Source organism: Atractosteus spatula, chromosome 5, assembly GCF_055471065.1.
Source record: "Atractosteus spatula isolate fAtrSpa1 chromosome 5, fAtrSpa1.hap1, whole genome shotgun sequence".
NCBI classification, from domain to species: domain Eukaryota; kingdom Metazoa; phylum Chordata; class Actinopteri; order Semionotiformes; family Lepisosteidae; genus Atractosteus; species Atractosteus spatula.
In genome coordinates this window covers 19,485,295-19,503,748 of record NC_142710.1, presented here as the reverse complement: position 1 = coordinate 19,503,748, position 18,454 = coordinate 19,485,295, and the positions used below count along the sequence as shown (strand labels likewise).

Here is an 18,454-nt window from a genome sequence, read left to right as displayed (position 1 = left end):
CCCTATACCAAGGACATCACCTGCTCCTGTCTCCAGGACCTTTACAGGTGACTGATAAAACTCCTCTATTCAACTAGCGTGTGCAGCCTAAGTAAACAACTGGAGCACATCTGAGAGTTCACATTTGAATATGTTAAACATTCCACTTTCATCTACAGGCTGTCTGCAAAACACCCATCAATAAAGCCCTTGAGCTTTTTTCCATGCCTTTTGTTCTGCCCTGTAAATAAAACAGAAAAAGAAATTGACAGATTTGGTGGCTAAACCTCTCCCCATGTCCCTAGTGTACACAAGGAAACAAAAGCTGTAGAACAGATACATTGATCCTTGCCAAAGCAAACAGTTTCTTGCTTGGACCATATGGACAATAAATTGTAAAGTAAATAAGTTTATTTAGTAATCAGTTAAAGTTAATTGATTCATGCAAGGTCTGGAAAACAAGGTGTTTCAATGCTGTTGCCTGGAGATCATATTGGGATTTTCAGAGGAGACAAATTATAAAAAATAATATCTTAAAACACAGTGCCAACCTCATCAGAGATCATATGGGCTTCCAAGTGTTAGTATACAATCATTGATAACTAGTAGCGCTGCTATCATCGCTAAACTGTTTACTATTATTGTTACACTTCTATAGTAAAAAACTACACTATTAAACCAAACTGTTTGCATTATTTTTTAACTTACCGAAAGCTGAAATACTAACTGTTAATGAATAAGTCTTGCAACAAACAGAATTTCATCAATGTGCTCCAAATATGCTCTATCAACATATGACCCCATTAGGATTCATGTTGACAGCAAATCCATGTACCATTCACCAGGGTGCAAAACACAATGACTTATGAATTGCATTACTGAAACTGAACTCTGCAGATACAGAGATCTTAATATATAAGATGTTTTTGATTTCTAGACACTTTAACAAGTCAATATGCCTATAAACTAAACACAGAATACTTTAAAATGAATTTCAAATAACCCTCCCTTTAAACATGCTGTAATCTATAAGGTATCAACTAAAGATGGAGATAATCCTGATGATTACCTTTTAAGTACTCATCAAGATTATAAAAGTATACTTTTTAAGTATTGTAAGAACAATCTTATGTACTGAAATTGTGTATTCTACAGGAGCCTAAACTAAATAAAATATCACATTTAAATAATGAGGAAAAAATAAACCTTAAAACCGTTTGTTCAAGTTGTCAGATTTAGACTGTTATAAAAGACAAATTAGATATATTGATACCTATAGATACGTTGTAGATGAGGTGATTCATATGTTTTAGCAGTTTTGGTAATGTTTTATTTATTTCCTGTGTTAAAATATATTTAAAGGGCAGAATAACTGGAAATCCTTTGACTGAGTGTGGGCTTCACTTTATGAGCCATGCCCATTTGCAAGGTGGAACAAGGTGGACATTTTTTCCTATTCCCTTTTCAAGACCCTCCCTTGTAAAGAGGAAAATATTTTTTTTTCACCTAATGCACTCTAAAGCATTACTGCTCTCATGTCTTACTGTATGTCTACAGTCTCTATTGCTATGATATTATTAAATATGGAATCAAAACAAAACACTTTGATTTGCATCTTTTATAAATTATCTTTCAACAAAGATACTGTATTAATAAATCAAACTATTATAGCTCTTCTATACAGATGGGCTAAATGTCTTGAATTCTGACAAGATAGATAAGACTTTATTGATCCCGTAGGGAAATTGATGAGTTTAAAAAAAATGGATTTTATGGTCACTCTTTTATACAGAGTGCCGTAATGGAAGACTGATGTTTGGAAGCACCTCTGGTAAAACAGTTTTGTGGTCCAGTACCATCCATCAATTTTCTAACTTCTTTTCCCAGTTGAGGGTTATGGTGGAGCCAGAGCCTATCCCAGCCAGTAAGGCAGGGTAAACTCTGGACGGGACACCAGTCCATCACAGGGCACACACACACACAATCACACCTAGTGCCAAATTTCCCAGAAGCCAATTATCCTACCAGTATGTCTTTGGAGTGTGGGAGGAAACCAGAGTCCCCAGAGGAATCCCACACAGATGCAGGAAGAACATACAATCCTCCTGCAGATAGTGCCTCAGGTCTGGAATTGAACCCAGGGTCACAGCACTGTGAGGCAGCAATGCTAACTACTAGATCAGTGTGCCACCCCTGGTCCAATACCATTACCAATAATTAAAATAATGTATTGTTTGAACTTATTATTTAATTAATGAATGCAATATGCAGTGATACATAACATAGTAAAGGTGTATGTGTGCTACACCACTGTGAGTTATTATATTTTCACCCACTCTGAAATAGAGCACAGAACACCTAGAATCCAGCCCTGAAGTCTTCAAACATCATTAGAGTGAGTTTATGAACAGCCATATTTTGACAAGAGTGATCAAAATCTTGTCACTAGAGACTTCAGCCCTTATCCTCTGCACAAGAGGAGAATCATTTAAGTAATGCTAAAATTCTAGATCCTTCTAATTTCAAAGTGGGAAAAAAATGTTTTTTGGAATATGGTATATGTAGCTAAAGGGTATCATGCTTACAGGTTTCCGATTTGTACTTAATCCTGTAGCTGTGTTTGGGTTGAATGGGACTGATTAAAGGGAATGCAGCATTGTATCATTTGCTACACATAGTACACAACAGCCAGCAGCTATACCACCTGGCAACCCACTGAAGCCAAGAAGGTGTGACCCTGGCCAGTACCTGGATGGCAGATCTCCTGGGAAAGCTAAGGTTGCTGCTGGAAGTGGTATTAGTGGGACCAGTAGCTTAACATTCGACCCACATGTGCAGCATATTGTCAAAACATATTTTTTTCACCTCAGAAATATCACTAGACTACACCCTATGCTATGACTAACTGTGGCTGAGAAGCTGATCAACACATTTGTGTTCTCTCGAATTGACTACTGTAATGCTCTACTCGCTGGGGTATCTAAATCTACTTTAAACAAACTGCAGTATGTCCAAAATTCAGCAGCCAGAATCCTGACCAGGTCTAGTGCAAATGATCACATTACTCCTAGCCTGGAGTCCTTGCACTGGCTTCCAGTCAAATTCCATGTAGATTTTAAAATCCTCATGCTCACCTATAAGGCTCTGCATGCCTTGGCACCTCAGTACCTGTCTGAACTATTATCGCCCTACTTCCCACCTCGCAACCTTCGCTCTTCTAATTCTGGTCTCCTTACTGTCCCCCAAGCCCGTCTACATTGTATGGGTGACAGGGCCTTCTCCTGTTATGCCCCCAAGCTCTGGAACTCTCTCCCCAAGGATATCAGAGAGTCACCTTCTCTAAACTCCTTCAAATCCAGACTCAAAACCCTCTTCTTTAGAAGAGCCTTTACTTAACTGGTTCCATTCTTCACCCCTCTGCTTTTCTTAGTACCACCATCCATGGTCTCCTCTATATATTGTCATTGTGTTTTATCTTGTGTATTCTTTTTATTTGTTGTTGTTGTCATTCTGTAAAGCGCTTTGAGAAGCCACCTTTAAAGGCGCTATATAAAATAAAGTTTTTTATTATTATTATTATTACTACTACTCTGTTCTCCTCCCCACTGATAGCAGATCTGTGGCGAGTGTACTGGTGCACTATGACTGCCGTCGCATCATCCAGGTGGGGCTACACAGTGAGTGTGAGTGGAGTGTCCAGCGCAATATACATCTAAATTATTATTACTTTTGGACTTTCACACCTGAACAACTGCACTACAGATTGAAATGATCCAGGGGGGCAGTTCCTGGCTTCATAAATTGGTCAAGAAACCACTCATAAAAGGCTCCTTTGGTTGTGGTCCTAAAATAGAAGTATTCACTCCTGGCCCTGGAGTCCTGAGGGAAAGCTGTGTACTCTCAATTTTATTCCACAGCCTCTAGCGGCACTAACCGGCGTGCTAGACATATACCCCTGCCTATGGCTACAGGGTCAGCATTAAGAAATAATCTTTCCCTGACACTTCCTGGAAGTGTTACTATTGGTCACCATCATTAGGACTAATAGTTAGCATCAGGGAGCATGTTAGACTCCTGTAATGCTATTCGAGTACAAACAAGCAAGCCTTCAGATTCATGGATTAAACTCATCACTGCCACATGGATTAATGAACAAATTGGATTACAGCCCCCAATGATGTAATGTAACAGGTGTTGAAAATATTGATGATTTTGCCCTGTACAGTGTATCCACTGATGATCAGTCAACACAAAATCCCAACATTCACGTATTCTAAATCATTGTCTGTCAAAACACAAATTACGCATTCCTCCAGTTTTGCGTCTTGCGCGTTTTTCATTGTATGTGCCTAGTAATGATAAGTTTATTAATAATAAACCATTAGATGATCCATATAGTTTCAAAGATGGGCAAAGCTGCGTACTGATGGATTAACTGCACTTCTTTTAAATACAGATCTTTCTGATAATGTACATTACTTAAATTAAATAAGAACATAAGCGTGCTGAGCCAAGCAACAGAAGGGTAATCATTTTAAATGTAAATACATTTTTATAAGGATCAAGGTTAGGGACCCCTTTCAATATTAATTTTGTTTAATTTTAATATTGTTGGTTTTGCCTGTCACTTCTTAAACCAAGATAGATTACAGGCAGAGAAAAGATGGGAAAAAAATCCAAAAAGTAAAACATGCGATTCTCCATAAAGTTTTTATCTTATCAGTAACTGCAGAAGCTTAAGCCAAGTAAATAGATTTTTTATGCTTTTTACTCATGCTTCTCATTGAGAGTCTCTGCCAAAAGCATCCGCTAATGGGTAAACAACTGTCATAAAGGGTTTTATGAACCTTTTGATAGATTGAGACTGAAGCCATCTCTCAGTTGCACTAGCAGAAAAAAGTCTTTGACTGGGGGATGTAAACACTGTTACTATTACAGTGAGCGATTCAGTAGTCCCCAATGCCTGTTAGAACCCCCTTTGTTTCTCACTTTCTCTTATTGGCGAATATAGTCATATATCCCGCCACACAACCTTTCTCGTTGTTTATTGCTGCACATTGGTGGTGGTGGAGGGGAGTCCCCATTACCTGTAAAGCGCTTTGAGTGGAGTGTCCAGAAAAGCGCTATATAAGTGTAAGCAATTATATAATTATTAAATTAACTCATGATAAATGGGACTGGAGTGTGTGTTGTAGGCCTAAAATGACATCTAATGAAGTTGGAAAAATAACCGGAAACAAACAGGAATACATTGCTCCAATTCCTTCGTGTCTTCGCTGTGAAAGAACCTTCAGCAACAGCGGGGCTGCAGTGAAATGATTGACATGTATCTCGGCTCCTAGCACACAGTTTCAAACATGCATCAGTTCAAAGCAAAACAAACATGTTGAGTGCAAGTCATTTTCTTGCTTTCATTACAAACTTTTAATTCATGTTGATTTCAGAACTGTAATTCTCAGACATAATAGGGACCCACTTGTTGAGTAAAAAAAAACAGAACAGAATCTTTTTGAAACATTTTTTTTCTTAAATGAAGAAGAGCTGTTGCAATCATTCGCCTATCATTGGAGAAATGTCTTTTTTCCTGTAACATATCATTACCAAGGCAGAATTGTTAATGCCTGCCATTTGACAGTTTTTCTGAGGAACTTTATCAAAAGCCTTCTGAAAAACTAAACACACCATATAATACGTTCTGTTGACATCCAGTATTATTGTCGCTTGCGGAAAGAACTCTAACAAGCCAGCTAGGCAAGACCTACCTTTTCTACATCAATGTTGACTATTCCCAGGGATATTTACTGTACATACTGTAGAGGTGACCCACTAGTTTACTTTGAAAGGTTTCCATAGCCTTACCCGCAATAGAAGTCTGCAGTAGACTAATGGGTCTGGTTTCAGTTCTGATGGGTACTACCCATGTCCTGAGTGATTGTTGAAAGACTGGCACTAAAGGCTTCTGAATAATGTAGTTTCTTCAAGTACAATGAGAAATATACAACCAGACCTTGGGGTTTTGTTAGCTTTGAGTTGGCTGGCTACCCAAAATGCTTCTGCCTCTTCTGTGATAATATTAATTTAGAATTTTGTCCATCTGCTGTATGAGGTATGTTGTTGACTTCTTCCACAGTGAATATCCGAGTGAAACACTAGTTTAGTACAGCAGCTTTTCCCCCAGTATTGTCTGGAAGTCTCCCATTATTATATATTTATATATATATAATTATATATATTTATACATGCCGGATATTTTACATCATCAGTTCTTTTATCGCTGTAGTACAGGAAGAACTTAATTTTAACCTCATTTGCTATATTGTTTTCAGTTCTCTTCCTGGCCTTTATAATATCATTTTTACCCATTTTTGCAATTCTGCAACCCATTGTACTTTTATTCATTAACTGTTTTTTCTAATCATTTCCTCATATTTTCTAATTGACTTGTTGAAGCATTTTGCATTTGATTTACAGACATTTAAATTTGTTCTGTGCTTCAATTGGAAACTGTTACCTTTCTTTTTGCACAGATTTCATATCTGTCCTATCCACTTTTACATCTGTTGACAGTCTCATTCTTTCAAAGTCTGCTTTCTGGATATTGTAAACCTGCTTTGAACAAAACCTGTACAGTTTCAATATATACCTCAGACACTTACCACATAATGATAACACTTCCCTTATAGTTGCCCTACTCTATCTTGAGTGATGAAAATACAATATTTATACAAGAATTTCCCTTTGTAGGATTTCTGCCATTCTGTCATTAACCATGTACACCATTTTAGTTTCTGCTGCTGACATTTTCTAATCTTCCTCAAGTTCCCAGTCCCATTATCAAAAGCAGTTAAAATGCATGTTAATAGTTATTCAAAGAAAGTCAGTAGAAATAAATAGTTCAAATGAAAATACATTTTAAGAAATGGTCCTTTTCAAACTGTTTTTTTTCTGCAGTGTCAGCACCTATTGTAAAAATAAGAACATGCTGGAACCTTGGGTAATACATGTTGCATGATCTGGGACAAAATATGCTTTCACAGCAAGAGAGACAATGTCCTCCTTTATCAAACAGCTGTTTCTAAAGTCCACAAAAATACGCTGATAATGAATTCTTTGTTTATTTGAAGGCATAACAAGCTGTCCAGCTTTCAGGAATGTTACTGATAAAACACAAACATTTCTCTAAGTTCTGGATATCTACACATACAGTAGATACCTGTTATTTGATGTCATGTTTGTATAAAATCCAGTTATAAGCGATTGCTTATCCAGTTAAAGTATTTGTGATTGGTATAAATGCATATTGAACTCTGTTGTGTAACATTAACTATCATTCTTTAAATATAAACTTAATATTGAACTGTTCTCTTTGACTTAAAAGATATATGCTGTATTCACCTCTACAGTGGGGATCTTAGACCTTAGACCTCTAGCCCTGGTCCAGCTATTCTCTTAAATAAACAATTTCTGGCGATTGGGAACATGTCTGAAGAGTATTCAGATTTGTGTTCCAAATTATACAATTTGTAAGCAAATCACCTGCTAAATTAAATTATTCCTATTTTTTAAATGACAGGATTGACTACTTGGGAGTTCTCAAAGAGAGGGGGTTGGAGACCCCTAAAGTAACTTATTTAATCAAGTAAATTCTCTGTATTTAAATAAATATTCCACAGATGAAAGACAATGCTTGATGTATAGGGCTTACAGATGTTTCAGTCATCCAATAACCTTAAAACACCGAATGCAGCTGGTTTTCTAACCTGTAACGGTTATCAGCATTTGCGTAGCCTCAATATATTTCATTCAGTGCAGCCTTTTGTTCTCTCTGACACTGAGCTGAATGGGTTGTATTGTACAGTTGCTTTTCTGGAGGTGTAGGGAGAATATGCAGTGCAAGTCATCCTGCTATTCCTTTGTTAATAAAACACCGGTTTACAGTGCGCACCAGAAACGGCTTCTCCGGGTCATCCGTGTAGCTGGATAAGCAGTACTGACAAAAACTCCCTCTTAACTCAAAAACAGTCCATTGTGTCCATTTAATGTAGAAACTATTTGATAAAAAAAAGTTAGTTTACTCTGACAGAAATACATGCTGCACCAGAGAATATTGCCATTGCACTTGTCCGTCACATAGCCGGTGCCAAACATCAAGTTACAACTGCTAATAAAATGAGCTTGAAACAACACAGCTTTAAAAATGGTCTATCACTGTGGGGCAGACACAAAAGTCTCAGCAAATACACATTTTTAAAGCAGCTGAATAATAAAAACATGCAACAATTTTGTGTAAAAGTAGTAATTGGTGAATTGTATTATTTTACTAAAGTTAATAATAAATAAATAAATATTATTATTATTATTATTATTAATAATAATAATAGCACTGTTCTCCCAATGTATCCAAAAGCACTTTACACAAACAGGAGACCCACTTCATCAACCACTGAGTACAGCACCCAACTGGGCAACACATGGCAACCATTCTGCGCACAGCAGATCAAGTGAGAAATTGCTTTATCAGGTCAATTAAGGGGTAAATTTAGGCTGGCCTGAATGAGCAACCCCAGAATGGAATTTAGCCAGGCACCATGGTTAACTGCACTACTTTGTGAATAGTGCTATGTGATCCTTAAAGACCAAGAAGTCAAAAGCTTGGTTTAATGTTTCATCTGAATAGCAGCATCTCCTTCAGCAAAGTGTCCTGTGTCACCAAACCAGATCATTACTTTGTAAATTATAGTCCAGAGGGAAGAGCATAACCTACAACTGGCCCATAAACAAATTTTAGCAGCAACCTGTTTTTCCACAGTGGTCTCACATTCCAGTAATGAGCGGCTTAGCCTTGCTTACAGTCTCAAATTATTTGTTGTTTTTTTTCCAGCAGGCATTTGCAGTGCAGCTGATAACTCTTGTCAGGATATGATTGTCCAGTTGGTTTATGCAGATGTCTTCATTTGAAAAAATGAAGTATTCACCGCTTCTTTTCCCTTTATGGATCTACCACAGGCATGGAAGAGCAAAGGTTCCTGTTAGTAAAGCAATAGAGAAACCACAAAACTTTAGCATTAAATCATTCAGTATCCTGTTTCAGATCACTTTTAAAAAAAACTGCTTAGCTCTTAAAACATTTGTGAACTGAGTTTACACACATTTGAATGGGCCATGTTTTGTCATAAAACAGCCCATCATAAAAAAGCAATGGAATACTTTCCTTTTTCATATGTGAAAAATACATATGGCACATACAAAAAGTGCACCCCCATAAACACATTTCTGGTTTAATTTAACACTCTGAAAGAGGTGGTACAGCTGCATATTTTACTGGAGTAATGGGAGTGAAATGCCTTGCTGCAGTGTACAAGAGCATTTTGAGGTCTGAACCCACAACCTTCCAGTTACAAGATTAGAGCCCCTGAATACTACTCCACAGCACTACTTCAAGTATCCCAGTTTCAGAGAGTATCATATGTGCTATTGTCTGCAGAAGAATTCAGAAGGTGGATACTCAATCAGTGTCCTTCCCCCGAAGACACTGGGCACAGATTCCCACATTACAAAGCAATTGTTAAAGGGAGATCAGTCTCATACGTACAGTATATAGTATAGGAGCGTGTTACTCTACCATAGTGAATCACATGGTATTTCCAAGATTCTCAACAAAGCTAAGACATTATATTTCTGCTTTTTAAATAACTCCAGGTTCGAAAATTACAATCAAGCATCAAGGAAACTGAACAGCCATCCCACAGTGCTGGAAGTTAACACATCCTGATTGAGTTGCAAATATTGGTTTAATGGTTGTAACTCAGGAAATCAGACTTTGAAGTGCAGTCATGGCAACAGTCTCCACTACAGAAGACCACAAAGCCCACAAGGCCTGCTTATATTTACATTATATCCTGGGAGATATTTAAACACAGCAAATTTGTATTAGAACCAATAGCATTTATGACATTCTAAAGGCCTCTCAGTATATGTAAATATAGATTAGCTATTATGGGAACATCACCTGAAGTCTTCAATTATAACTGAAATTTTCTGAAGCAAAAAAAAGTTACAAACCAGATTTTGATATTAACAAGTAATAAATTTAATGCTAGCATAAACAATGTGGGAAGTGCTCAATCTGCTCTAAAGAAAGAGGACGTAATTGGTCAGTTATGGTCGTCATGAAGAAAAATCTTCAGAATTTTAACAAAAAGTTCTTATGGTATTAATTAAAAAATGTCATCTAGAATGATAAAATCAAGAAAATAGGGCTTCAGTAATTAGTCATTTGGGACAAAACCCTTTTAATAACAGCTGTAAAAAGTCCATGAGCCACATTAGTTAAATATGTACAACAACTAGCGCTTCGGAAGAATGCGACACAAAATTGTAGTGTCATGCAAAATCCTTCAGGGTGCTATTTTAAGAGTCACTCTAGGAAGTTCAGTTGTGGTAGATTTTCTAAGCTACGATTTTGCCTTTTTGGTCTCCTTCAGGCTGTGTCCACTATTACTATTAAAAGCAAATCAGATTATCAATATCAAAACGCTGCACATTAAAGTCAGAAGAAGACCTTGACCTATTTTTCAAAAATTATCCCCTCCTCGACCGTTCAAGAAACTTTCACAAACCAGTGTTACTGGTAGACTTGTTTAACGGAAAAAAATTAGGTACAGTAGTCTGAGATTAATGCTAATCGGGTTCTGTGAAACCAAGTGGCAAATGTGACATTTTAAGGTGCTTAAATTTCTCCAATCTGATTTAACATACTGTAGCTAGCAATTAACCTTTTCAGTTGGCAATCATCTCTTTCAGTGGTCTCCTTTAGCTGTTTAATTTTAAAACATCAAGCGGAAGAATTCCTAAGTACTGTTTAGGTTCATATTCTGAATTCCCCTATTCTGCACAAACTGTTGCTAGTACTTTGAACTGTGGTCATGTCGTCTTCTTGCTCATTGTTTCAATCCAGATGCACAGCACATTCTGCTGCCTCAACTTTGCTCAGCAGTCTACTCATCTTTTTTCCTTCATTCCCTGCTGTCACCTAAGACAATCCATCTTCATCATTAGTCCATGCAGCTTTATTCTAGTTTCATTCCACATAAATGCATTTTATATTAATCAAGAACCTAAATCCAGGCTCTCTAGTGTCTTTTTGCCTCTTTGCCTTTTTGCCTCAAATGATCGATCATTTATCCTGGACAAAATTTAATTTCCTATTGTTTTGCTTTCCGTTAATTTAAAAAAAAACAGGTCAATCCATGCAACAATTTTATTCTGTTGGTTTTCTTTCCATAATTAAGAAATAGGGAACAGAGTCAAAGTAGAACCTAAAAGCAAAGAAAAAAGTGTAAAGTGCAATACAACAAAAATGATCAAATTCCAAACTCACAAAACTGACAGCAGATTAATCATTGTTCAAACAGACATCCTCTTAGGAGTAATGTCACACTACACAATGACCACAAAAGGAAAGGGCAATCAAGTTTAATCTTGCATTTAAAACGCAAGCTTTCTTTTTTTAAAGAAATTCATGCCTACAACTATTTTTTTTCCTATTGCAATGAATGCCTCTTACAAACATTTGAATGTAGTTTAAATATGAAGACATTTCACGCCATCTGTTATTTATATCTCCGATACATATGATATGATTTACCTCATTTTGAATGAAAGGTCCTTCCCTTGCAAACATGCCAAGTGCATCGCCAAATACCTCAGATTTACCAACAAGGGGCTCCAAAGAATCATTGGCATTTTTATGTAAGCTTCCCTGTGAGTAAACTGACACATCTGCAAGCTCAGTAAGCTTATAAAAATAAAACTGTAATGCATACCTGAAAACCGAATACAGCTCTAAACCTCCATTTGTTTCCTGATATACATTTTGCACACCAATTTACTGTAATACGTAGTGCTCCTGAGCGTATTAGCATAATGCTAAAACATGATATTACAAATGTGAGCAATGCCAAAAGAAAAACAAACAATATATTATATATATATATTATAACAATATATATAATATGCCATATTGCAAGTCTTAAGAACACAAAGCAAAAATACAATTCTCATTAAGCCTCAGAGAAACGCTCAGTTGCCTTGCCAAGCTTACATGCTTTTTTATTCACACTATATACAGTACCTTCAAAGTATAAAGTTAAAGTTAACAAGTCACTGCAATATCTCAAACCGTATTACAACAGGATGACTTTAGCATGTTGTGTCACTTTGTTCCCTGGATCTGAATGCTAAAAAAAGGATAACGCACTGTATATGGATTTATCACACCCAGTCACATGAACCACTGCAATCATGCAAGTAATGTCAATGTTGATGTTGCTTTATTAGCCCTATACAATTTCTTGCATTAGGAATTCGTCTTTTCGCATACCCCAGCTTGCTCTCCATGAGACACACGGACAGGGAGAGAAGCTGGGGGTCAGAGCGCAGGGTCAGCCATCGTACAGCGCCCCTGGAGCAGCTGGGGTTAAGGGCCTTGCTCAGGGGCCCAACGGAGTAGGATTCCTGTGCCGGCTGCGGGATTTGAACCGGAAACCTTCCAGTCACAGGCACAGATCCTTAGCCACAGAGCCACCGCTCCACCCCAAAGATCCAAAGAGCAATGTCCTGAAGTCAAAGCTCACGGCTCCTGCCTACACTGCCGTGTTGCCTGCAGCCATTTCACCAGAGACACAGACAGTGCTCTACAGCTGCCAGGAAAGTGAAAGCCTTTCCAGACTCTCTGATCGGCGAACTTTGGCAAAACAAGTTGCCCATTTTTGGCAAAGTGAGACAGGCCAATTACAGTGCCAAGTGTTTGTATTATTCATGTATACAGTATGCGGCACTATAACTTTACTGAAATATGAGGGAATGCAACTGTAGGAAGAACTCAGGTGTGCCGCCAGGTGGCGATGTATACTGGAACGCCAATTAAAGGCCTTCACAGCTAGGTGTTCAGCCTCTTTGTGGACAGAATCCGGTGTGTCTGAGTTTTGAATTAATGAACCAAGGGACTCAAAAAAACACAACACAAACCACAAACTGTAAAAATGTATGTGGAGGGTCTGCTTTAAAATTATAATTTGAGAAGAGAAAAGATGTGTGTGAATGTAAATTTTTTTCTGTAAAATGTGCTCAGGGACCATTTATTCATCTTGTTTGGATTTTTTTTGTAAATCAGAGTGGCTTGCACAACAGAAATAAAAAAAAGGGAGCAGCTGAGACAAAAGAAAGACTGTATTAAGTAAAAAAATCATTTTAATTAATGCAACTGGGTATCAGGTTGAATTTAGAGGAGTTAATTGAAATAATAAGCTTTATAACTCAATAGTTATAGATTTCCTCTGAATAAAAATATGTTTCTCAGCCTTTTAACAGTTTCACAGCCAAGAGCTGTGGCTTACTTACTGTAAAGAGGAGGTAAAAGCGGTGAGATGTAAATGTGTTATTTAAGTCCATTAATGATCTAACGATCTGCTCATTTATTAAAAGCAGGCCCATAATCCACAGCTGCCAGGTCACATGTTAGAAAATGAAAATAAAGAAAAAATAAACTCTTAACTCATATGTCTGGACAAATGTTAGTTTTTGGCCATAAATTACAATGATTATGTCAAAACTGAAATGAGAGCAATTCTAACATCTTAAGCTTTATAGAGTCTTAAAAAGGCCCACATTAGGCTCATACAAGGAGAAGGCTATTTAAATGTTGCTATTGTTCTGATGAGAGTACCAGTGTACTACAAGACTATTGCAATTTTTGACTATTGCAGGAACCTATCAGGTTCCTGCAGAACCTGTCCCACTAGAAGATCCCTCACCCACCTCAAAAAATAAAAAGAGAGTTTTTCCTTAATTGTAACAATCCTCAGAGCAGCCACACAACACTGATGTTCTGCCTATTGCACTGCAAGCTGTCTGAAGGCATTAATAGCTCTCAGGGCCTAATACTTTTGAAACCGAGCAGGTTCCAGAGGTGAGGCAGCTCAGACCAGCCCCTAGTGATTGATACAGACGGCCAGCTGTCACTCCACTGCTCAGCATCTAATTTCAATTTCTTCAAAGACTGCATTCCTCAACAATAATGGAAAACATAAAAATAATCTCTTTTAATTTTTCAGTACCACAACATACTCCTCTACATTTATAGGAATGCTAACACTTAAATGTAATAAGTGTAGTATTAATGTAAGAACTGGATATAATGATGCATGAATACTGTACTCGAAAGTGCTGTAATACATGTTTATTGATGCAGTTAAGGTACTTTAATATACTTGGAATAATAGCACAAAAGTATTTACAAATAATTTTCAGACACATAGTAGAAAAAAGAAAGAGCTCATTAAAAACCCCAAAATACCATAGAATTAATATTTAAAAAGAGAGAAAGTAAAATACTTACAAATTAAAAAGAGATCCCTAGTTAAACAGGAAGGTCCAACACCTTTGGCAGATAGAGCATTTGTTTTCAGTTCACATTAACCTGATACCCACTGCAGAACAATGGTCTTTGTGTTTCAATATACATTTATCCAGGAATTACAAAGTACACATTACCCGTGGCAGGCACAACAAGATAACCTTGAAGAACGAGTCCGGTTTTCTAGCATATTGAAATCAAGTCCTTGAGTTTTTAGAGACACTCAGTGGTAAAGATGGTACACTGGCACTCCTCATACAGGTGAGAATGTGGGAAGCACAAACCTGCCCCGAGAATTTCCAACTGCTCCAGGAACAGGCTCTCATATGACATACATTACAGTATTTGCTGTACCATAGCAAAAAGGCTCCACTTGGAAAAATGTGATGCTTCTTATCAGTAATGATAATCCCACAGTTAATTCAAGCATTACATTAATATTTTCTGGAGGACTCACCGTCTCTGCAAGTGAGCTATTGTATATCAGTGTTTGGTCATTGAGAATTTCAGAGGTTCCATTTCAAACACTGCAAAAATACTGATTTTTTTTCCAAATCCTGCAGGACTCACTAGCATCTCTATTGCATAATCTGTGCAGCCAAATAGGATCCCACACAATAGATGCAGACAAACGTAGTCAATTTGGCCACGCACTCCTTAACAGAGCATGGAACCTGAACAGGGCCTTGGATCAGGGCTGGGCATTGAAAATGCATCTAAAAACAGAAAAGTAGCTTTTGCAAAACAGCCAATTAAAATGACATTTTTAAGGTGCTAAAAATCCCACAAAACACAAATGACATACAGAATACAACACATTACCTTTTGACGATATCAAAGTCCCTATGATACAAATTAAATGAGATTTCTGGAGACAATTAAAGGATTAAATCAAAAGCAACCTGTCTGGTTATCATAACAAATAATGAAAGTAGAAGGAAAATTCTTAGAAAACTGCTTCAGGTTACTGATAGCCATGTCTTGATCAACCCAGATCAAAGTTCAGCCAGTGGCCTCATAAAATACTTGTAGATGCCATAAATTGAAAGTTGAAATCCAGGTTGGGCATGTGACCCAGGTCATCCCTACCAGACCTCTAGAATCACTCAATTAAAAGATTAAACAACCTGTAAGAAGTGATAACTGATCTCCCTTGTGAGGTCATTGTTTTATTCAGATCATCTCACCATATTAACTGGGGGGAACAAAAACACAAATAAAAGAGCATGGCTTTGCTTTCTCAGAAAGAAAACAGTATCTGAACAAATACGCAGAAAATAAATCCTGCAAATATCCTGAAATATGAAGTAACCTGACTGAGGGGAGAGGGCAAGGGAGAAAATCGCTTTTTTTTTGTTATGTAGCTGTATATACAGATTGATCACAAAAAAAATGTCTACCCTCACTAGAAGAACAACAAAAGCCACTGTAAACACATGACAATCTGATGTTAAACGCAAGGTCTGGACAAGGGTACACATGGCAGGCACATGCCCTGACTGATGAGTCGGACTGCAGTAGCCGGCAGATAGATGGTTGTCAATGACAACTGGATTGAAAGATTTCTAATTACTGCACAAAACTGTAAAATGTTCCTGTAAAAAGTGAACATTGGAAACCCATCAGGCTGCTAGTTTTTAAACTGTCCCACTCCAACTGACTTTCGAGAGTACAGTCATATCTTTAATTTTGTTAAGTAGTCCAGTAGTGAGATGAAGACTCTTATAGGGTCAGAGCATGACAGGCCTTGTCTACAAAACTGTTGATAAGGAGATGTCCACACAACCTCTTCTGAAGCACAAGGACCTTTTCTGGAGATAAGAGCCAGTAACAGAATCACAGATTCAAGGGGATAAGCCCTTTGAAGTTATCACTGCTTGCAGCAGACTTGGAGAAACCTGGAACTGCAGACCTGGGTTTGCACCCTGGCCCTGAGCTAAAACAGCAAGACTGACCATTTCAACTCTAGTGTGGGATTAATGAGTTACTATTTAAAGTGACTCTATTTAATAAAGAGTACCATTTCTACAATACAGAATTAAAACTTTTATTGATATGGTTATTAAGAAAATACACAAGAGAGTATTACTTTCACTTACCAGATCCCAGGAGTGGAAAATCACTCTTTTAAACCTGTTTGCTTCCACAAAGGCCATAGTCTTTAGGACCTTTCAATTGATTCAATCATACATTTGTATACTGCCAATATATTATTGGACAGAGCCCAGAATTATGACCAACAGAAATACTCCCATAACCCGATTTTGAAAGGCACAGCACTAATGCAATGAAGTTTGCCAGCCATTAAACTGGTAATAAATTATCTACTACTAGACTACAGCTTCAAACATATGTACATACGATACTCGTGTATTTTAGTCTCCACACAGCCCTGATGCTATTTACATTGGCTACAGAGTAATCCTGCAGGAATTTCAGATTTTCAAATATTCCACTTACCAAGGATAGTGGAAAAGTTTCTATATTAGGCCTGCAGTTATCCCATCCACTCACATGGAACACTTTCCAAACGTCAAATCTACAGGCCCAACCATGGTAAAGTAAACAGTGACAAACATTTAAGGAGCAATACTGTATCTATGCACTGTAGAAAAGGATTTAATCCCCAGCCTAGGAAGCAAGAAAGAGGAGCTTTGAGGCTCCATTACAATAAAGAAGAGGGGGAAGGACTAAGGCTCCAGAAAATCTGTTACTCTTTAAATTACATTATACCAGACCCCCCTGTGCATACACGTAATAACAGGCAACGCCACTGAAATTGAAACCACATCTTTTTACAAACATTTTCCATTACCGCCTTCATTTGAGAGCCAGTTAATCAATCTCAATAAAACACACAAATCTGCTGTTTAGTATGTTGCTCATCAGTGAGTCAGTTCCCTGTGGGCTTGGAGGAACATGTTGTAATGGAGACCAACACAATGATACTGTAGCAGAGTTTCTGCAAAGAGTACTCAGCGGTATATAAATTTAAAAGTCATGACACTGCTTCTCAACAAATTAATTTCAGCAATGCACATCATACCCTCCACATTTCACTGCTTTAGTCTAATTTATTAAATACAATTCTTCTTCTCTGCTCCTCTGCTTATGAAATAAATGTTTTTCAGTGAACAGTGAAGCTGCCCAGGTCCAGGAAGACAAGGAACTCACCACTGGGAAAGGCAGCCTCCTAATCAATTAGCAACATGTGGCTTGAGTGTCACTGAAGGAGCTCCCAAAGGCAATTACACAGGCTGGTATCAACCCACTTAAGAGTGCTGGTTGCTATTAAAATAACTATTTGAGAGGAGTTAATTGTTTTTTATTAAAAGGAGAAACAAACTGACATGTATAAGTCAAATCTTCTTACTGGAAAAAAAAGAACATATTTTCATCCCTGAAGAGTTCCATTCCCACTGCAAAGAAGTCTAGATACCAAGTCAAGATAAATAAGACTGAACTATATTTTCAGCCATTTATAAAACATCTGAACTGATAACTCACAGCTTAGCCCAGTACTGAGCTTCCCATCTTTATAACTCAAGCAGAATCATCGCAAAGATTAAAGAATCATCCAAGTTAATCAACACATCTCACTAGAAACTGTCAAAGCTTTTATCATTTGTGTTACCTAAAGGTGTACGTGTCATCTAACCCGCTAGTATGTTTCCCACTCTGAAGAAACTCATGTTCTAAACCTGGCTTCAAGATGTCTTTACAGGTGACTTTTTCCATTTCCTGCTATTATACAGTAAAAACAACAGCACATTTTTTCCTTGTAGTGGCTATTTAAATGCCTTTTGCATTCATCAGTTGAGCTATATGTGGATAACTCCCAATCAAAAAGAACTGTGAACATCAGCAACATTCTGCAAGTTACCCACAGATTCTTGCATCACCACCACAAAATACTGTGTACTGCAATTTCCCAAATCAGCTGTAAATGTGCAAATACACCTGCCTTGAAACATATCAAGCAGTTGCACATTACGTCTGCTCTGACAGGCAATGTCACACTGAGTGCCTGGATGGTAGGGATACTGAGAAAGTACCATC

At 37.5% G+C, this 18,454-nt stretch overlaps 1 protein-coding gene across 5 annotated transcripts in view; it reads right to left on the bottom strand.

Moving 5' to 3' along the window:
- The window catches only part of sgms1b (sphingomyelin synthase 1b), a 71,478-nt gene that overhangs the window by 32,166 nt on the left and 20,858 nt on the right, over positions 1-18,454 (bottom strand). The gene's annotated exons all lie outside the window — the stretch shown is intronic.